The sequence below is a fragment of the Myotis daubentonii genome, chromosome 1 (assembly GCF_963259705.1).
Source record: "Myotis daubentonii chromosome 1, mMyoDau2.1, whole genome shotgun sequence".
NCBI lineage: Eukaryota > Metazoa > Chordata > Mammalia > Chiroptera > Vespertilionidae > Myotis > Myotis daubentonii.
This window is the reverse complement of record NC_081840.1, coordinates 16558170-16580605: the sequence shown is the minus strand read 5'-3', so window position 1 is coordinate 16580605 and position 22436 is coordinate 16558170. Positions and strand designations below refer to the sequence as shown.

Sequence of the window (22436 nt, the reverse complement as noted above, 5' to 3'; positions counted from 1 at the left end):
GGAAGACTTTTAGCACAGTGAAGAATAAGTGCTCTGTTAACACTATTACCATTATTACTTCTACTAAAAAAAGAATGAGTAGGAGTTAGCCTGGTAAAAGAAACAAGGCAAGAACTTGCTGATTTCATTCCTGTGGTCATGGCATTCAGGAAGTGAAAGTGGAAGAAAGGGGGAGATCTTAGAAATTTGGGGGTAAAAAGGAAGTAGTTGTGTGAGCTTCAGTCTGAGGCAGCAAAAGGCCTGGCCAGCAGGATGCCAGGCATTAGTTGGTTGGAAAAGCCTTGTGAGAGAAGGTCCTGGAGGCAGGGACACCACACTGGACAGCTTTGGGCGCCCATCTGTAGGGTCATCCATGTGAACAGTGTCTGTGTAGAGTGCACTGCACAGCCAGTGCAGCTGAAGGCAGCAGCGTGCCTGGCTGGGTGCTCTGAGGGTCCCTGGACAGCGGACATCACTGTTACAGGTACCAGCCAAGGGGTCCCACTGCTGATATATCCAAGTCGTCTGGGCTGTTTCAGTAAATGGCGGCAGCAGTGTGACCGGCACTGTGAAACCGTATACAAACCACACAGAAACCATATAGAAACCACATGTAAAGGAGTCCAATGGTGACAAGAGAGCCCGCGGCCATCCAAACTTATCAGTACAGCTGCAGGAACGTGACAACTCATTTTAGAGGCTCCTTCCAATGCTCCCTCTATCAAGAATAACAAGGAAATTAACAGATCTCGAGGCCACATATCTCAAGCTTGGGGGTGGGGGTGGGGGGTAGCTCTAATATAAAATTAGCTCAACGTAGATTTGTCTGGAGAACACAGAGCTTTATTCTCCCAGGCAGATGAGAAAGAGAAAAACAATTTCCCTGTCCTTCCTTCTTTCAAAGAAATAGAACTTTCCTCCTGGGTTGAACTGCCAACTCCCCTTAACTCTTTCCCTGCCACGCCAGTCTTCAGTGCCTCACTCCCAGTAACCCTTACCCACACTCCATCGGCTTGCACCAACACTCCCACAGCACCTGCTGCACAACTCCAGGGGGCGCCACTCACACCGATGGAATGGGGGTGTGCCCCTTTATCTGAATGCTGCTCTTGGAGCTGTGCAACCCAGCAGCCCCGCAACAACACACACCCTCCCACCTCACCACCCGCGCTTAAGAAAAAAGCAGGAAAATGTCAACCGTTCAGGGAAAAACTTGACTGGGAAAGAAGGTGAAAATAAACACCTATCGCCATAAGAATCCTTGAGCCTGTTCTTTCTTCATCAGAATAAAAGAAACAACAGGGATAGGAAACAGCAATTAAGCTGGGGTGATTAGGAGAAGGAGGGCTGGATAGAGGGCAGAGATGGTCCCAATAAACATCCTAAGGACACTAGAAATGTGGACTTAATTGGGCGTGGGGATAAAACATGAGTTTTAATTTGGGAAATGCTGAGATTCAAGGATTGGAGGAAAGAGGGTGGATGTAGTATATGTAGATTTGGGATCTAATTAGAGGTAAAAATGGAGGGGGGTGGGGATATAAAGCCAAGAGAATGAATAGGTTATCAAGAGAGAAAGTGAAAAGATAGATTAAAGAAGATGGCTGACTCTTGGAGCATGCCTACATATGGGAAAGGGGGGAGATGAGAAGAAAAAATAGGGGGTCCCAAAGTGAGAGAGCCAGAAGGAGAAACAGAAAAACCAGAGGCCTCCAGGGTCATGAAAGCAAGAGAGAATTTCAAGGTAGACATTTTGGGGGCTTGGGTGGTCAGTGCTGACCCTTAAGAATGTTAACTGGAGTGTTAGCTCCTTGAGGGATGTCCATGCCCTTCTCAAGGTCAGGGCCAGCTACACAGGAGGAAAGCAACAAGAATTCGTGGAATAGAGTAGAGCAGCTATTAGTACAGCTTTTAACCCTTTGCGGTCGTTTGTCTACTCTCAGCCACCAAAGCTTTTTTACCGTTCCAGTCGTATGTCTGCTCTCAGCCACCACAGCAAGGAACCGTACGAATCTCAACTGTATTCATTCATGTATCAGTTCATAATTTCTCTGAAAGCTCTTAAGTGTCTAAGCGACCTTGTCACGAACCAAAACATTGCCCCGACAAATCGGAGATATCGAAACTCAATATAAACAAACGCGGTCGTTCCACACTCGCCATGCAAAACACCGTGGCGAGTCAGTCGCCTTTTGAGAGTGAAGAAATCGACAAGCTTCGGAGATACTTCGCAGAATTTCAAATAAAGCTTTACAGGTTACGTTTAACTGTAATTAGGCATTCTCCCTTGTTAAGATATTTCAAAATAATACTCCAAAATGGCAAAAAGAAAGTTACCGAAAAGAAGTGTATTGTGAATCTGAAAGTAACGATGAAGAGCTTTATTTTGGCACCTTGAATACTGACTCTGACGTAGAAAGTGATAACACTCGTAGTGATTCTACTAGTAGTGACGTAGTCCCAAAAAGGAATTAATAAATCTTATTTGTCCTTCATAATTGTGCATGTTATGTATCACTGCTCTTTCAATGGAAATTAATTCCGACCAGTACGCACCCATGTCCAAATTTAATACGACTGCAAAGGGTTAAAAGAAGGCAAAAAATGACCAGCATACACAGAGTTAATCCTCATTACAAGCTTCCATGGAGGAAGGACTTTTCTATTCACCTGGCAAATGTTGAAACTCACTTGAGAGGAGGGGCAAGAGGCTATTTCCTGGGATCTTCCTGTCACAAATTCTCAGAATGACCACAGAAAAATCGCAAATCCTTTTGCTTTTGTGTCCACAAATTTATTGGTTTGGAATTGATAGGCACACTTATTTTTTTTTAAATATATTTTATTGATTTTTTTACAGAGAGAAAGGGAGAGAGATAGAGAGTTAGAAACATCGATGAGAGAGAAACATCGATCAGCTGCCTCCTGCACACCTCCCACTGGGGATATGCCCGCAACCCAGGTACATGCCCCTGACCGGAATCGAACCTGGGACCCTTCAGTCCGCAGGCCGACGCTCTATCCACTGAGCCAAACCGGTTTCGGCAATAGGCACACTTATTTGCAAATATATTGAAAATACCCAAAGGAGGAAAAGCAGATTTCACTTGTCTCAAATGCTATGTGGTCTTCACACATTCTCCAACAAAATAAAATACCTAGCAGTAGACACTACTTCCATAAAAGCTTTTTATCATGCATTTATTGAACATCTCCCATTGGTAGGCATGTTCTGGTGAAATTCCAGGACTAGAAAGAGGACCAGACCCAGACCCAGACCCTGCCTTGAGGGAGACAAGCAAATAAACAGACAATCCCAATACAGTGTGACCCCGCTTCCCCAGAGAAACCCCGCAGTGCCACTGGCACAGAGGAGTGACATCTAGCCCAATCCTGGGGTCAGCAAAGGTGATATCTGGGCAGGGGCTTGAAAGGTGAACAGAAATTAGTTTGGGACAGGGAAAAAGGGCATTCTAAGCTGGCAGTATGACATCTATAAGACAAAACAAGACAATACAATAGGGTCAATTAGAGGGTGTCATTTTACTTAGCCGTGTTTAAACAGTTAATATGCAAAACCATTGTTTCTTACCAGAAAGTGTGCACAACAGACTTGCCTGACTTTTTCATCCATCCCCAGACCTGCCCACCACCTAACCCCATTCTTAAACATCAACCATCACAGACCCCAACAGCCCTGGAGTATGTGTTAAAGATAGGGTAGGAACTAGAGCAGGGGTGGGCAAACTTTTTGACTTGAGGGCCACAATGGGTTCTTAAACTGGACCGGAGGGCCGGAACAAAAGCATGGATGGAGTGTTTGTGTGAACTAATATAAATTCAAAGTAAACATCATTACATAAAAGGGTACACTTTTTTTTTTTTTTTTTTTAGTTTTATTCATTTCAAACGGGCCAGATCCGGCCCGCAGGCCGTAGTTTGCCCACGGCTGAACTAGAGGTAAGGGGAAGGTTTATCTAGAGATAAGGTATAAAGGGAAGACCAGGCTAAGAAAGAGGTTCAAGTTCACAGATGGCCTGAGATACAGAGTTCCTCTTAAGAACGGAGGAGGAGGACGAGATGGGGTGATGCGGAGCTAGAAAAAGGGTGTTTGTTTTGTACATGACTGAGAAGTATAGTAGTTTTTTTATAAAGCCCCCAAGCAAAACAGCTGTAACAAAATGTAATATGTTCATACAAAGATTAGGAGATGAATGAAAGCACGTTGTGTTTTCTGAACTATAGGTAATTCAGTTTGACTGAAGCAATGAGCCAGAAGGAGTTTAGGATGGTTAGGAGTCAGGTCAGGCAGGACCTTCTCTGGCTATGCCAAGAAGGTTGAGTTTTGTGTTAAAGACTGAATTAAGGAGATCAATTAAATAATTTTAAGTAAGGAAATAACATGCATTTTATTTTATGTTTTTAAATATATGCTTATTGATTTCAGAGAGGAAGAGAGAGAGAGAGAGAGAGAGAGAGAGAGAGAGAGAGAGAGAGATATGATGATGAGAGAGAATCCCTGACCAGGATTCAAACCATGACCTCCTGGTTCATAGGCTGACACTCAACCACTGAGCCAAGCCAACTGGACAAAAAATAACATGCATTCTAGAAGGACCATTCTGGAAGCAATGAGGAAGGGGACTGGAAGGTGGGAAGACCTGCTACTAAATATAGTGATCAGGCACCACAAGATGAGGGGTAAAGAGGAAGGATTTTTTTAATGAACTATTTAAGATGTAAGACCATCAAGACTGGGGATATAGACTATTTGGGGCTCATCGAGATCGAGGGAGTAGTGATGTGGTGGGTGGATGAAAAAGATCCTTGGAAAACTGGATAGATGTTAAAGCCATTCACCAAGATAAGAACTTCAAGGGGGAGAATGCTTGAGGTGGGGTAGTGATATGATGAGCGTGTTGATGGGCCTGTGAGAAGTGTCTGCGGGCCCTGTTAAACAGATAGATAAAGAGCTCAGAAGAAGAGAGATGAGTGTCGCTAATACAGATTGACAGGTTATTAGTAGACGTGAGTTTGGACTAGAGGGAATGTTTACCATGAGGAGAAAGAAGAACCGAGTGTGAGAGAGTCAACATTAACATGTTGGGCACAGGATAAACAGATGCTCAGAAGTTCAGCAGAAATGCTTCTCTTGTCATCACCATGGAGACCTGGGCCAAACTCAACCTTCCATTGCAGGGAAAATCAACCTGGTTTGCTTAGAACCAGTGGAAGACCAGGTAGAAGAGGTACTAGTGTTCAGTTCAACAGTGAACTGCTCAGGTAATCCAGAGTTACAGGAGTCCTGCCTAGGCTCAAGGACAACTGGGAGAAAGGAGAATAGGAAGCGTTAGAAGTGCAGGGATTGTGCATTTCTGGGTTTCCAGCACTTGGAGAAGTGAAACCTTCTTCATCCTCCTGCAACACGGACTTCTGTGGGTGCCCTAGATGGTTTACACATTTACACAGATACTTCCACTACATACACACGACCTCCATCAGGAAGAGTTCTCCGGTTAGGGCCAAGGCCTAGATGCACAACTCCAAATTGAACACCTCCCCCAGAACTGGTTCTTTGTTTGTTTGTTTGTTAATCCTCACCTGAGGATATATGTCCCTTGATTTTTAGAGAGTGGAAGGGAGAGGGAGAGACACAGAGAGAGAAACATCGATGTGAGAGAGACACATGGATTGGTTGCCTCTGCACGTGCTCCCTGACCAGGGCTGGGGATCGAGCCCGCAACTGAGGTGCGTGCCCTTGACCAGAATCAAACCTGGGACCCTTCCGTCCACAGGCCAATATTCTATCCACTGAGCCAAAATGGCTAGGGCTGGTTCTTTTTAAAAATATATATATTTTTTTTATTGATTTCAGAGAGGGAGAGGGAGAGGGAAAGGGAGAGAGAGAAACATCAATGATCAGAGAGAATCATTGATCAGCTGCCTCCTGCATGCCCCCTACTAGGGGTCAAGCCCGAAACCCAGGCATGTGCCCTAACCTCCTGGTGCATAGGTCGTCGCTCTACCACTGAGCCACATCAGCCGGGTAGAGCTGGTTCTGAATATTATTTTAACATGTATGAATTTCTGGATTCTTTGGGATATAATTTAAGCCAGAGAGCTCTTCTCTGGGAAAATACACATACAGGCCACAGTATTTACAATCATTTTAAGTGCTTCACAGATGCCATTCCCAAAGTCTCTCCGTGAATCCCCTGGGGACCTCTGGACTCCCTGCTGAAAGCTCCCCCCTAGAACAATTTATCTAGCTCCTGTCACTTTCAGACCTTTCAAAACAAAACAGAGCCAACCCAGAGGAGCGGAGCTGAAGGAAGCCAGGCGCTGTGGCTTCTGCTGACCCCGAGCTGATAATTCCTCATTTCCGTTTCCAGAGCTGCAGAGGGTATCTCCTCCCCTTTTCTAAGAATCCCTCCGCCATCCTCTCCCAACAAAACACACACACACACGCACAACCCAAACCACCCAGCAGACACTGCAACACCACCGTGGGCCTCAGGGCTGCAGCTGTGAAGCCGGCCCCTCACAAACAAGAAACATCCTGAGTTCGTGGCTGCCGACTGAAGGCCGGGCACGAGGGTGTCTCCAACTGCCAGAAACAAGGGCCAGGAACAGGGACTTACTGGGTGGGCTTGGCACAGCGTGAGCGTCGAATAAGTATGTGTTGACTGAGGTCTTACTCTGCTTTCGTAGAGCAGGGTCCTTGATTTTTGTTTTGTTTTTTTGTAATATATTTTTATTGATTCCAGAGAGGAAGGGAGAGGGAGAGAGAGAGAGAAACATCAGTGATGAGAGAATCACTGGTCAGCTGTCTCCTGCAGCCCCACACTGGGGATGAAGCCCGAAATCCAGGCATGTGACCTGACCAGGAATCGAATTGTGACCTCCTGGTTCATAGGTCGATGCTCAACTACTGAGCCACACGGGCTGGGCAGGGTCCTGGGTTTTGATGAGTGACAGGCACTGTTGACATTGGGTACTTCTTTATAGATTGTAAATTTAGAGAGCAGATATGTTAGGAAGTGTTACAACTTGTAGGACAAAATAATCCTCTTTTTTTTTTTTAATTTGAGCTACTCAGCACCTTTAAATGGTGACAAGTCACCCATCCCCACACATCTAAGTGTATTTCCTTCTTTTAAATTTATTTTTCTAATAGTATTTGCATATATATTTGAATTACAAAAGGTATACACTCTCACTAAGGAAACTTGGAAAATACAGAAAAGCACAACCACTGGTGTGCTTTTGAAATTATTTGATTTCTAAAAATTCCCTTTGCATGTACCTTTTCAGCTTCCCAGGGACATTGCTATTGCTTAAGGGTGAGGCGTTCCTTTGGAGGGGGCAGGGGGAATAGAAAGGGGGAGGAGGAAAGGAGAGGGGGCGGTGGGGGGGGGGGGAGGCTGTCACCACAGACAAATGGGGCAGGATCCTTTGACCTTGTGACTCCCCAGGCTCTCACCTTGGGGTTGAGGATTAGTTAGTCTATTGTTTTTTCCCCGTTGATGGAAATTTCCCACAGTTTATGCCCCAGTTCTCTTTACTTCCTCAACCTGAAAGACCTGAAAGAAACTCACTGGAAGCTCTTTCTTATTCATTTGTCTGCTTGGGTATATTTCTCATGTTTGCTTTCAGTCCTCACATCACCACCTCCGTCTGGAGACAGCTTCCCAAAAATTCTCGTAGGGATTGAGAAACCAACCACACCGTTACATATATTTGGCCCTGCCACCACTAATAGTCGTGTTTCTTTTGGTAGACCTCTCCCTGACAGTAACTCTTGCAAAACAGAAAAGCCACAAATTCAAAGCACTTAAACCATAAATGCAAACATGGCAGACGTACTAATTAGAGAATTGAGAAAACAGACTTCAGAATTTGAGTGTCCATATTTCTGGATTCTTCTTTAGCTTTGAGAGAGGGATTTAAAAAAAAAAATTCAGAAGCACATTATTTGCTGAGTGAAACCAACTGTCTTAGATACATTTTCCAACCAAGTGTAAAACTTGAATTTAAAGCAGTGGTGGAAGATCAGTTAGTTTATTAGAAAAGAATGAGGCCCCTCTTACCTGGCGCATCCTGGTGTATGTAATATGGGCACATGGTCATTACCAGGGGGTACCCATATTTTTCTGCATTTCAGCTTTCAGGTCTCTGAAAGCTTGTACAACTGTGATTCGTGTCCCAATGGCCACACACAGGGGCCAGACTTGATCTCTGGATGTCGAGTTTCAATTACAGAGGAAGTGTAAGTAGCTGGCGTATGCATGTGGGATTTATTACAGTATCTCCTTGACCTTTGTCCTTTATTTTTAATAAGAAGAAGGAAAACAGTAGCAGTGTGGGCTGAAATAAAATGTGGTTTCCAGTTCAGGGAAAATTCAAAGGGCTCGAGAATGTGTGAGCTGTCACCGCTCCTCCCTTTGCAGACACTGACAAGAGCTGTGGCGACTTCACAGCGATAAGGCAAGAACGGCATCCTATGATGAACACAGCTGCTCTCACCAAGCCCTCAAACCTCTGAAATGGGCATTTGTATTACCAGTTCCCACCTCAAGATAAGGAAACTGAGTCTCAGAGAGTAAGTAGCTTGTCCAAGGTCAGAGAGCTAGGAAGAAGTCAGGTGGTATCGGATCCCGGTCTCTTGAGTGAAGTCTAAACATGAGAGAGGTCAAATGATAGCTAACCAAAGATCAGCACCGACAGCTCCACACTTCATTTTACACCTGCAAAGCGAGAAGAACAACCTAGGGCTGGCTTGACTTTTCCACAGGAGCTGGGCTGCTCTGGTCCAGCCCAGGACTCCTCCGCTTCTCCGTCTACTTTCCTTCCCTCACAGCTGCAGATCATGTCTATGATGAGGGCCACCGCAGGGATGCTTCTAGCCCTATTTCCCACCTAGCTCCCCGGCTGCCCACTGAGCACCTTCGTCATCATCTATCAGGCCTCTCAAAATTAACGCATCCAAACTTGGACCACAACTCTCCCTCCCCCAAAGATGGCTCCACTGGAATCCTTCCCCACCCAAGATGATGGCAGCTCCACCCTCCCAGTAGCCCTGGTCAAAAATATCAAGTCATCCTGGACTTCTTCTTCCTCCTGTTTTCCTCATGTCCATTTTACAAAAAGGCAGGTTTTTAAAAATATGTATATTTTTATTGATTTCAGAGAGGAAGGGAGAGGGAGAGACAGAAACATCAATGATGAGAGAGAATCATTGAGCTGCGGCCTCCCACACACCCCGATACTGGGGATCAAGCCCACAACCCAGGCATGTGCCCTGACCAGGAATAGAATGGTGACCTCCTGATTCATTGGTCGACACTCAACCACTGAACTACACTGGCTGGACACAAAAAGGCAGTTTACAAACGTTTTTGTCATATGATTCTTTAAAATGGCAAATTCCCTCGTATTGTAACAGCTATGTATGGTGCCAGGTGGGTACTTGACTTTGTAACTTACATTAATGTCTAACCACTATGCTCTGCACCTGAAATGAATATAATATTGAATGTCACCTGTAATCTATAATAATAAAAGCATAATATGCAAATCAACCAAACGAGGGAACAGCAGAACGACAGTCCTGATGACCTTCCAGACGATCATGCTATGACACGCACTGGGCCAGGCCAAACAAGGCAGGTGCAATGTGATTGGTGGTGGTGGGGGGAGCACCATCGCCCCACAATCCCCCCACAGAGGAAGGCCAAAGAGGGAGGCCCAGGCCACCCAGCTGCCCGTGCTGTGGCGGGTGTGCAGTGCCTCCCTCTGTGAGGCAATCAATCTGCCCCGCCCCCACCATCAGTTGCCCCACAGAGGGAGGCCCAGGCCACTGGCAGCGATGCTGTGGCAGGTGTGCAGGGCCAGCCAGCGATCACCCGGCAGAGGGAGACCCAAGCCAGCCAAGAGATTGCACCCCACCCCTGTGGCCCACAGAGGGAAGCAACCAGTGGCCGGGGGAGAGGTGGGGGAGGCAGCACCACACAGATGGCAAGCAGCAGCGGGGGCGGGGCCAGCTACTGGCAGCTGGGGGAAGAAAAGCCAGGCCTAGAGACCCTCCCCAAGGGGTCCCGGATTGCGAGAGGGCGCAGGCCAAGCTGAGGGACCCGAGTCTCTAGTTAGTAAATAAAATGGCAACTTCCCCTTGTAGAGTTAGTAAGATTCCATTTGCATGGAAGTCATCGAGAAAATGTTTACTATAGTAACTAGGTGAGCTTTACATGTCATAACACTGTCTACCTACAAGCAATGTTCGCCTACCACTTTATTTTAATGTACTATTTGACAAACACGATGTAACACTTCTCTCCCAGACATTGGTCTCATAGGGCTTTCGAACCCATTTAATTAAATACCTCACGTAATCCTCGAAAGATCCTTATGAAGTAGGTACTATTATTATCCATTTATTTAGGTAAAGAAACTGAGGCACAGGGAGGTTAAATAATGCCCAAGACCACACAATTCCAACCCAGACAGTCTGGCTCCCGAGTCGAGATCTTAACCATTCTGTGTGCTCCATCCATGAGACATACTTCCCCCTTAAGTGAATAAATGAACCTAAGATATGATCTTCCTTTCTTATGGCCAGGACCCACTCCTGCCAGGAGCCTGGCCAAGACTAGATGGACATTCTCTGTCCTCTTCACAGGAAAGGGGCAGCCAGATGACAGGTGATCAAAGCCCCTGGCCCCGTGGGCACTGTGCTGGGACTAGCCAAGCCTCCCAGCCGAGTCTAATATTGACAGTAAATAACTCTGATTCCCTGGAGCTGCCTCCCCACAGCCTGCTTATGGATCGGGAACTGAACACCAACCAGCAGCAGAGCACTTGAGTGCCCGGGCCCCGGGGTGTGCTGGATGGCACATGTGGACGGGCTGCTGCAGAGGGCATGGACCCCACATGCCAATTAGGCTGCTGGTGAGTGACTGAGACATGTGGGGTTTATGCAAACAAATTCCCACTTCCCAACTCACCACCTTTTTAGGTGATACTTTATTAAAAAAAAAAAAAGTCAAGGCAGAAGAGATAGGGCAAGGAAGAGAAGGAAGTGTGCTCCAACAGCCCTGTTGATGGTGTGAACTGACAGCCAAAACAGGACAGTTTTCCCTCCACCAGGACCTCCTGGGTGTGGCCCGAGTGGACAGAGAGCCAGTGAATGCTTTAGAGCACTTTTCCTTCTGTTAGTAGGTACAGGAGTGACTAGGGACACAGAGCTAAGAGGTTAGACGAGAGTTTCAAAGCCCAGGTCTACGACAAACTTTGACAAATTACTTACTAGTAAGTCTAGCCTCTGTCTGTCTCCTCCGTTAAGTGAGATGCTATTGTCCCTGGACTTATGGAGTTGAGGTGGACATTAAGTGAGATAATGTAGTATAGAGGACCTGGAATATAGTAAATCTGGATGAATGATCGCTGTTCATAGTGACTGATAATTTCAATAATAAAATTGTTCACACCCTCAACTGCTCAGTGTTTAAAGTTGAGGGAAATGTGGGGACAAAGAATGATGTAGAAAAAATTAATACTTTATGTTTGACAGTAGCAGGAAAATACACAAGTAAAACTGGATTGTTGATGGCCATGGGTTGACACAATGGACAACATTTAAACAATGTATAATTCAATAAGTTCACCATTTCTGCTTAACCCTGACATTATAACTTTTCCCTTTTCAAAGCTCAACTCAGGAAAGATAGACAAATACAATCCATTTCTAAAGCAGAGAAATAAAATGTTTTCTTTTTTAAATATATATATATATATACTGGAGGCCCGGTGCACAAATTCATGCATCAGTGGGGTCCTTCAGTCTGGCCTGTGGGATCAGGCCAAAAACAGTTCTCCGACATCCCCCAAGGTAACCCAGATTGAGAGAGGGCACAGGCCAGGCTGAGGAACCCCACCAGTGCACGATTGGGGCTGGGGAAGGACGCAGGAAGTTGGCCAGCTGGGGAGGGACCATGGGAGGACTCCAGGGCATGTTCAGCCCATCTCACTCAGTCCCAATAGATCTGCCAGACCCCAGCAGCAAGCTAAGTTACTGGTCGGAGCATCTGCCCCCTGGTGGTCAGTGCACATTACTTACTAGTAATTGAGTGGCCTTAGCATATCATTAGCATATTACGCTTTGATTGGTTGAACAGACTAACGAACGACCTGACACTTAGCATATTAGGCTTTTATTATATAGGATATACTAATATGTATATCCTATATAATAAAGCGGTAATATGCAAATTAACCCTCACGCCCTCACAAGATGGCTGCCTATGACCAGGCTGGCAGGGGGATTAGTGAGGGACGACCAAAAGACTGAACAGCATGCTGTGTGGGGTGACCAGGCCAGCGGAGGGTGCGAGGGGGCATAAGGGGCAATCAGGCTGGCAGGGGGGGCAATTTGGAGTGACCAGATCAGCAGGGGGGCAGTTGGGGGCAATCAGGCCAGCGGGGGGGGCAGTAAGGGGTGACCAGGCTGGCGGGATGGGGCGGGGGGCAGTTAGGAGCGACCAGGCCAGCAGGGAGGGGGCAGTTGGGGGCGATTAGGCTGGCAGGGAAGGCAGTGCAGGGCGAACAGGCCGGCGAGGGGGGGGCAGTTGGGGGTAACCTGGCTGGCAGCAGGGGGCAGTTAGGGGTGATCAGGCAGGCAGGTGAACGATTAGGAGCCAGCAGTCCAGGATTGTGAGAGGGATGTGCGACTGGAGGTTTAGGACATCCCCCAAGGGTCCCAGATTGGAGAGGGTGCAGGCTGGGCTGAGGGGACCCCCCCCCCACCCACCATGCACGAATTTCATGCACCAGGCCTCTAATATAAATAAATATATCTATACTAGAGGCCCGGTGCACAAAAATTTGTGCACTCGGGGGGGAAGGGGAGTCCCTCAGCCCGGCCTGTGCCCTCTCACAGTCGGGGGCCCCTCGATAGATAACGACCTGTTGGCTTAGGCCTGCTCCCGGGTGGCAGAGGGCAGGCCCAATCCCTAGGTGCAGCCCCTGGTCGGGCTCAGAGCAGGGCTGATTGGGGAGTTGGGGCACCGTCCCCTGTCATGCACAGAGCAGGGCGGATTGGGAGGTTGCGATGCCATCCTCAGTCACGCTCAGGGTAGGGCCGATTGGGGGGTTGGGGCACCGCCCCTGTCACACACAGAGCAGGGCAGATCAGGGGATTGGGGCGCCGCACCCTGTCACACACAGAGCCGCAGGGCAATCAGGGGGTTGGAGAGCTCCCCCCTATCAGGCACAGAGCAGGGCTGATCAAGGAGTTGGGGCGCCTTCCCCTGTCACAAACAGAGCAGGGCAGATAGGGAGGTTGTGGCCCCGCCCCCTGTCACACACAGAGCCACAGGGTGATCAGGGGATTTGGGCGCTGCCCCTTGTCACGCTGATCCCGGTGCCGGGAGGCCTAGCAGCTCCACTGATCCTGGTGCTAGGAGGCATATTACCCTTTTACTATATAGGATAGAGGCCTGGTGCACGGGTGGGGGCCGGCTGGTTTGCCCTGAACGGTGTCCTGGATCAGGGTGGGGGTCCCGCTTGGGTGCCTGGCCAGCCTGGGTGAGGGGATGATGGCTGTTTGCAGCTGGTCACACACCCTTCAGGGTGGGGGTCCCCACTGGGGTGCCTGGCCAGTCTGGGTGAGGAGCTGAGCGGTGTTTTCAGGCTGGTGGGTGACTGAAGCTCCCAACTGCTCCTTTTTTTCTTTTGTTTTTTATTCTGGGCCAGCTTTAGCTCTGAGGCTTGGCTCCAGCTCTGAGGCCTCCGCTGCTGAAAGGAGGTATCTGGTTTGTTTGGGTTCTATAATCAAAACACTGTTTCAACTCCAGCTTTGAGGTCCCGGCTGGCTGCAAGCAGGTTTCTGGGGTTTTGTTTAGCTTCTATATTTGTAACAATGTTTCAAAGTGCAAGCTCAGAGGCCAGCAGCGGCAGGCGGGGAACGTTGGAGTCCTCCGTCACTGAAGCAAGCAAGCCTCATGTTCACTTCAAGTTGCCTGGCTGCCGGCCGCCATCTTGGCTGGCAGTTAATTTTCATATCACCCTGATTAGCCGATGGGAAGGGTAGCGGAGGTACGGCTAATTACCATGTTTCTCTTTTATTAGATAGGATATATAATTTCAGAGAAGAAGGGAGAGGGAGAGAGAGATAGAAACATCAATGATGAGAGAAAATCATTGACTGGCTGCCTCCTGCATGCCCCCCACAGGGGATCGAGCCCTCAACCCAGGCATGTGCCCAGACTAGGATCGAACTGTGACCTCCTGGTTCATAGGTCCATGCACAACCACTGAGCCACGGTGACAGGGTGAAATAAAATGTTTTCATCTCACTTTTTTTTTTGTAAGTAATTAGCTATGTAGTGTCTCACTTCCCAGTTCAGGTCAACTGAAAGCTACTGAGAGCCCTTCTATGTTAACTGACATTTGGCATAAAAGGGCTGCCAATGCCATTTCATTCAGATGGTGTGCTTGCACAGACCCACAGCACTAAAATGATACCTTCTTTCAAGGGGAGCCAGGGTTTAGCCTGAAGGGACAGGTGTAATTATATCCCCTGCAAATTAAAAGTAACGAGGACCTTCTGGACTTAGAATGGAAGGCCTCCGTGGGGTCTAATGTAAAGGGAGAAAATCCTAACTAGAATCCAGGGGCTCCAAGTTCTCAGCATCACCCTCCCTATGGAGACCCGCAAAGCCACTTAAGCTGGGCATCACCAAATGTCAGGAGAGGTGGGATACAGAAGTGCCAGAGGCTTCCTGCAAGACTTTAAACCAGGTGCTTGACCTTCCCAGGTCATTTTGCAAGTGGAAGGAGACCTACTGCCTGCCAGTCTGACAGAGTTTATGGTGGGATTAGATTTTATTTACAAAGAGGTCTGACACCATTGGTTCCAAAGTGCACTCCTATTAATAAAAGGAACATGGGAAGGTCGAATTAGAGTCCAGGGTTGCTCATCTGCTAATGAATCACTCAGTGGCTTCATTGGTCAGGAGGTGAGGCAAGCAGGCAGAATATGCCAATTAGATGGTCAGATGGCAGTCACAAAAGAAAGACTTTAAGAAGCTCAGACATGCCCTGGCCGGTGTGCTCGGTAGTTAGAGCATAACCTATGCACCAAAGGATCTCAGGTTTGATGCCCAGTCAGGGAATGTGGGGGAGGGAACCAATCGATGTATCTCCCTCACATATCCCTTTCTCTATCTTATTCTCTCTCTCTCTCTCCCTTCATTTCTCTCTAATAAAAAAAAACACCAACAATTGGCGGGGGGGGGGGGGGGGGGGGGCTCAGACTTCCCTTCTCTCCTCCTTGACTCCTTCCTTCCAGATGTCTCCTCACAGACCTGGGACAAGCCTGTGCTGACCGTCAGAGCCACAGTAAATTTAGGTCCATTCCCCACAACCCTTTGTTCCACCTAAATCTTACTCTTCCCTCCAATCCAGTGTGACTGCACCTCCATGAACCTTGCCAGCCCAGCACAATCTAAGAAAGAGTCCCCATTTCTGAATTCATAACAAAGTGACGTGTCCTTTGATTATTTGCCTACTGTTGGCCACACTGCTATTTAACTGCTACTTATTTGCATAAATATTATGGCCTTTTTCTCTCAGATTAGAGGCTGTATCAGAACACTAAGCATTATACTTCTCTGAATTCCTCACAGCCTTGTCCTCAGAGCCTTGCTCCCAGAAGATGCGCGACGCCCTTTGCATGAAGCCACCTTGCAAAGATTTTCCTGGGCCATTAACAATCTGCAAAGTAGCTTCACACTCCTCATTGCGACTATGTATCACAAAGGACAATGACCATCTCTCACCTGTTAGTGAGGCCACCTGGGAGCACAAGTCCAGGTTAATGTGGGGTCAGCTGGAGCCCCACCCATGCACGAATTCGTGCACCGGGCCTCTAGTAAACATATAGAGAGGATACTATTTATCTGGTGATTTGATATGTACATTTCTTACGTGTCAAATTACCAGATAAATGCTACCCAACAGAAATTGTAACAACTTTTTAATGATTTCAGAGAGAGGAAGGGAGAGGGAGAGAAAGATAGAAACATCATTAATGAGAGAGAATTGTTGATAGGCTGCCCCTGCCAGGAATCTAGCCCACAACCAAGGCATGTACCCTGACCGGGAATCAAACGGTGACCTCCTGGTTCTTAGGTTAACATTCAACCACTGAGCCACACCAGCCGGGCTGTAACATTTTCTAATGAATATGTTCAGCATTTTAAATCCCTCCGGGCTAGTGTAGGTCCTTTCCCTCAAGGGCTCTCACTCCTGTCTAGGGTTTTATTTGCTATATCTTTTGAAACTTCAGACCAAGTTTCCTGGTGATCTGAGATGGAGGGAACCATGGTAGTTCACTGCAGAATTGACCAAGAGAAGGTACCACTAAGGCCCAGCCTGCAGGAGAGGAAAAATCATACAAAATTACCCAGAGGAAAACGAACAGATCTGATCTCAGGCCTCCAGGATGGTGGTGTTGGTTCCAAGCCTCCTCACCCCACTCCGGCGGCACACAGAATCCTAGGGAATTTTCCTGTCTCCAAGAGCACACCTTTAAAGTGTCATTTTCCTGTCAAATCTCAATCAAGAAAAGGGTCTTTTCAAATCTCACTGATTTCATTTTATAGCTTGGGACCACCAAGATATGTCTTATTTTATGGAAATCTAACGTGTAGAATTCCTAGTGTATCCTATCCACACCCCAATGGACCAATTTACATTCATCCCACCTTGAAACAAACATTGTAACCTGCTAGCCAGCACTCAAAATAATGTTGACCCTGAAAGTATTTCATGCATTCATACGGTGTCTGCTGGGCAGGCATTTCGCTAATTATCTGGACCCTGGTAGAGTTCAAACTTTGGCCACATCCAGGATTGAGAAACATACAGTAAGGAGAAAACAAACACTCACTATGTTTTGTTTCTTGTGTCATATTATACACACCAACATATTTTGTCTTTAATGTCCATTCTTGGAATGCTCTCTCATTACAGAAGTGGTGAGTCACAGTTAAGAGAATTGTTGCAACTTGCTCCACCCACTGGTGAAAGCCAAACCAAGGCCAATTTTGGTTTCTCATTGGGGGGAGGGGCTGGAGGAGAGAGGGGGATGTGAGGGGGAGGGTTGGTTACAATTTGCATGATCACATGATACACAGGTTTCATTACAAAGGTGACCTCAAGTGAAGTGAGAAATTTCTTGGTCTGACTTTCTTAAAATGCAGCCAAATAATACACCCAGTGGTGGGCTAACCCAACTCTAGAAATTAATACGGGGACGACAAGAAATGGGATGGGTCAGGATTGGACTACACTGACAGGCTTGAGTGAGAGGTCAGAGCCAGGCAAGAGGGTGTGTGTCTATGACAGAATGGGGAGTTGGGCAGAATGACAAAGGGAGGGGATAAAAGCAGCACTCTCCTCTCCTTGTACTCAAAGTCTATAAAATTGAGCTGTTTCATCTCCTCGAGCTGAGAATTGCATTTGCAATTTAATGTGCACCTAGAGACTATCACTCTTACAGACCCCACTGCTCTGGCTGGAGTCAGCCTTTAGCAAATGTGCCTGTGGAGATTGCTGAGACCTTCCAGACTTTTCCCCTCCCAAAGGCCCTCGGTTCAGGTCTCTCCCTCCACCATGTCTCAATTTACCCTTTTATTCTGTGGTCTTCAAAGTGTGGCCTTTGGACCAGCAGTATCAGCATCACCTGAGCATGCCCAGAAATGTTCACTCCCAGGCCCCTCTCCAGACCTACTGATTCTGGAACTCTGGGGGTGAGGCCCAGGCATCTGCATTTTCTCAAGCCCTCCAGGTGATTCTGATGCATGCTGAAGTTTGAGAACTGCTGCTGTAGATGATCTTATCAAATAACTAGAGGCCCAGTGGACAAAATTCGTGCACTGGTAGGGTCCCTAGCGGCTGCCGGCCAGGTACTCCTTCCCTTACCCCGGCCAGCCTGGCCCCTGGTCAAACTCCCAGACAACTCCCGATGGAGGGGACAATTTGCATACTATGCTTTTATTATATAGGATGACTCTAAGATGAGAGAACATGTGCATTTTAGGAGAGGACTCGTAAACAAGACCAACCACTCAAGTGCCAACTAAATCACTCTCTAATAGTGGAACGTCAAGTCAAGTCAACCATGAGCGAGATTTGAGGCTGCTGTATTAGGTCAGGCTCTCAGCATCTTCTGCTTACACTTGGCCTTAAAATCTGATGTCAAACCCTCAGTGGCTTAAAATCCTCAGTGGCTGCTCCCTGCCCATAGGATACAGTCCGAATCCCTGACACTGACCCAGGCCTTTTGGTCATCTGCCTCTGGGCCACTCCCCCGGCTATGTTGCCTTTTGCACTTCCCTTCCTCCTTGGCCACACCTCACTGCCTGCAGGGGGATTATACTGTCCCAGGCCACTGACTATAGGCTTGGCCATGTGACTTATTTGGCCAATAGCATGAGAGCTAAAGTGAGGTCTGGACGGACTCACAGTGCCCTATGTGTTCGGTCATGTTTTCTTTCTTCCCTTTCCCGTAAGTGAAATCCAGATTGTCCCAGAAAGAAGCTATTTTTTAAGCCTCAGTGGGTCCAAAATGAAGACAGATCAGAAGCGGAACCACAACTGATGTACACTGGACATCCAGCATAAGTGAGAAATGAACCTGGCTGTTTTAAGCCACTGAGATTTGGGGGCCACTATTCAGCCTAAACTATTAGAGTACTTTTGATCTCCTATATCCTCTTGGTCTGGAATGTCTTCACTCCTTGGCTCTACCCTTCTTTCCAATCCCACCTTCCTCCTGCCTGCATAAGAGATTGGCTCAGCATTCTATACTCAGTTCAGGTTTTAGCCCCTCAAATATCTTTTTATTTCCCAGATACAAAAGATCACTCCTACCTTTAGAACCTCCTCTGGATGCTACAGACCTGTAACTGTGTCCCTGGATCTATGTTAGGGCCTTTCCATTCATTAAAACAACTCTTCTTCGAAAGAAAGAAAGAAAGAGAGAGAGAGAGAGAAAGACAAAAGAAATTGAGTCCTCATTTCACAGAATGGGAGACTTTGGGTCAGAAAAGCAAACTTGCCCAGGTTTCCCCCAGCCATCAGCCATAGAGACAGATCTCTCACCAGGTGGAGCTTTGGCTCTGACCTGAGCAATCTTCCCCTGCCCCCCATCCCTCTCTCCCTCCTCCCGCAGCAAGCGTTCAGATCCTCCCACTCTAGTAGAGAGAGTGAAAGTCTAGTCCTTAACAACAACTGAAAGAGCTGTTGAATTCATTTGACACTTGCAAAATCTGCATCTGGAAGTGGGCTTCCTACCCCCTGAGAAGATAATCACTTTCTCTAAGAAGATGCAGTTATTCTTAAGGCTCTTGGGAAAGGCCCAGGAAACCCTAGGACAGTGGTCGGCAAACTCATTAGTCAACAGAGCCAAATATCAACAGTACGATGATTGAAATTTCTTTTGAAAGCAACATTTTTTAAACTTAAACTATATAGGTAGGTACATTGTTATTAACTTAATTAGGGTACTCCTAAGGCTTAGGAAGAGCCACACTCAAGGGGCCAAAGAGCCGCATGTGGCTCGTGAGCCATAGTTTGCCGACCACGGCCCTAGGAGAACTGGGGCATTTTGTCTGTGCCTTTCCCAGGTCTCAAGCTATGGGGGTACTTCGGTGTGGCAAGACAAGAAGATTCCCACTTAGTACATGGCCCTAGGAAGCTTTGCGAAGGAAGGTCCTTTGGGTTTGTCACAGGGTAGGAAGGTAAGTAGCAGAGAGCTCAGAATTCCAAAAGGGTTTGTTACATCCTGTTATTTCAGGTTTTAAAAAGAAAAATGAATGGCGTCAAATGTTTCTCTGACTCTTCAGATTAAAGAAGAAAAGGAAAGTGACACAGTGGCAAAGAACTGAACCAGACCACCCAGGTCAAACATGTGAAAACCGCCTCAAGTGGCAACTGCAATTTAGACTTCCAGGAGCTGCTGGAGTTTTGTTTTGTGGTTAGGCTTTGTTCTCTCTCTCTCTCTCTCTCTCTCTCTCTCTCTCTCTCTCTCTCTCTCTCTCTCCTTGTTTGTTTAAGGAGGAGGACAAAGTATAAGAAACTTCAAATTTCTCCCCCAAAATCAGCCACACTAATAAAAGACAAGCATTCAACAAAGTACTATTCACACAACATTCATACCAATTTTTTCAAGTGTTACAAGGGTTTTCTAAGACACTAGTTGGACTCCATTTAACTCGTACCATTCCAATGGAGTCCCCTCAAGGGATACACTGCCCTTCAATGATGCCATCAGTAACATTAATAGCATGGTTCCCCTTCCAGTGCAGAAAGCTATTTGGAGCTCCAAATGGTCACCGGGCCAGTCTAGACACCTCTGATTTACGCTTTAAAAGACCATCCACTCCGTATAGTAAATAAGAGCCAGCAATAACTGAGTACTTAAGTGCAGTGCCCGATGTTTTTCAGGTGCTGCCTTATGTAATCCTCAGAACAAACGCTATCATGTAGGTGCAGTCATTATTGCCACCTTACAGATTAGGAGAGTGAGGCACAGAGGGCATGACGGACATGAAGAGACAGGCAGGGGCCAGCAGCTGCCCAAACCACAGTTAATGATTCACTGACAGCCCGCAGGCCCTTTTCAGTAAGGGCTGACACACACACATACACACACACACTGTACACTCACTCACTCATAAACACACTCCCATCTTCAACCCTTCATCCCAGCCAGACACACACACTGTACACTCACTCACTCACTCACTAATACACTCCCATCTTCAAATCTCCAGCCCAGCCACACACACACACACATACACACACACTGTACACTCACACAGACACAATGTACACTCACACACACATACACTGTATACTCACTCACTCACTAATACACTCCCAACTTCAAATCTCCAGCCCAGCCACACAAACACACACACACTGTACACTCACACACACTGTACGCGCGCGCGTGCACACACACACACGCACACACACTGTACACTCACACACACTGTACGCGCGCGCACACACACACGCACACGCAGACGCTGTACACTCACTCACTCATAAACACACTCTCATCGTCAACTCTTCATCCAGCCAGAGGCGGGTGTCCGCGTAATTGCTTGGCAACGCTCAGAGGAAACTCCATCCAAACGCGGGGTCCGCGGGTCCAGGAGGCCGCTGGGCGCTGTCCAGCGGGCAGCGCGCCTGAGAGCCCTGGCTGGGGTCCTGCCTCGGGACGCCCCGAAGCTGGGGAGGACCGCCAAAGCCGGATTCCAGGAGGGGGTGCGGCGGGGGGCACCGTCTCCGGAGACACCTGTTGTCGCCTCCCCAGTCGGGACAAGGAAACCGTCCCGGGACCCAGATGTCGGGGAAGACACTCGCTGGCAAACAGTGTCTGAGTGTGAATGCGGGGGTCGCAGGGGTCTTCCTCCCACACCTCCGCCCGCTTCGACCGACTCCCCTCCCCGCCTCCCACTCCTGGACGCTCGCGGCGCGTGGAAATGCCGCGCCTCCCTGGGACCCTGGGACACCTGCCGAGGCGGACGCGGGGCGCTAGGGGCCCGGGAAGCACCGCGGCGCTAGGACCTCGCGGCCGGCCCGCCCCCTGCCCGCTCCACCTGCGGGCCCCCTCGCCCGCACGCTCGCCCTCCCTCCACGGGGCGCGGCGCAATTACCGGTGACGCCGCCCGCAGGGTCCCGAGTGTCGGCGGAAGGTGGCCGCAGCGAGCCGGCCGCGCTGGCCCGGGATCCCCTCCCAGCGCTCGGCTCCCACCGAGCTCGCTCGGATCACAGCGCCGCCGCTGGCTCGCGGTCCTGGCGCCGCTCCCGCCGCTCCTGATTGGCTGCCGCGCGCTCCCGAGCCGCGCTCTGATTGGGCGGCCGAGAGCCGTGGGTGGTGCCCCGCGCCGCCCCGACCTACTCCCAGCGCCCTGGCGCCGGAGCCTGGCATCCCGGCTGCACTCGCAGCCCCATCCAGATGCCGAGCCCCCGGTCCTGCCCTCCGCGCCGCGCGGGTCCTGCCTCTCAGGCGCGGGAGAGGCGAAAAGCGTCTCTGCGAGTAGCCTGGGGCAGTCGGGGGTGGGGGTCGCCATGGAGCCTCTCCCACACCCCGCGCCCATGCTGGGCCGTGGGTATCATTGCTCCTCCGGCTGCACTGCTACCTGGGGGTTTGACTACCTGTTCGTTTTGATACTTTGACTCTAAACAGGGCGTAGGACTCGGCAGAGGCTTGTAAACAGTGGGTACCAAATTGGGCTTGGGGACTCCGGTCGGACTATTACACACGACTTTTATGTGGTCCAATCTGGGGGCGCAAAGCGGCTTCTCCAAGGTCCTGATCACGTTACCAAATGTTTAACAGCGAGAAAGAAAGATGATATCTTCATCTACAAGGAACTTATACC

At 48.5% G+C, this 22436-nt stretch overlaps 1 protein-coding gene across 4 annotated transcripts in view; it reads right to left on the bottom strand.

Annotated features, from left to right (window-relative positions):
* STON2 (stonin 2) overlaps positions 1-21855 on the bottom strand; it is a 136152-nt gene extending 114297 nt beyond the window's left edge. For 3 of the 4 annotated variants that reach the window (XM_059688892.1, XM_059688910.1, XM_059688919.1), the window contains exon 1: positions 21708-21855. The gene's annotated coding sequence lies outside the window, so the exon portion shown is untranslated. The remainder of the gene's footprint in view (positions 1-21707) is intronic. The other variant, XM_059688900.1, reaches the window with a different exon arrangement.
* Positions 21856-22436: the final 581 nt, after the last annotated feature.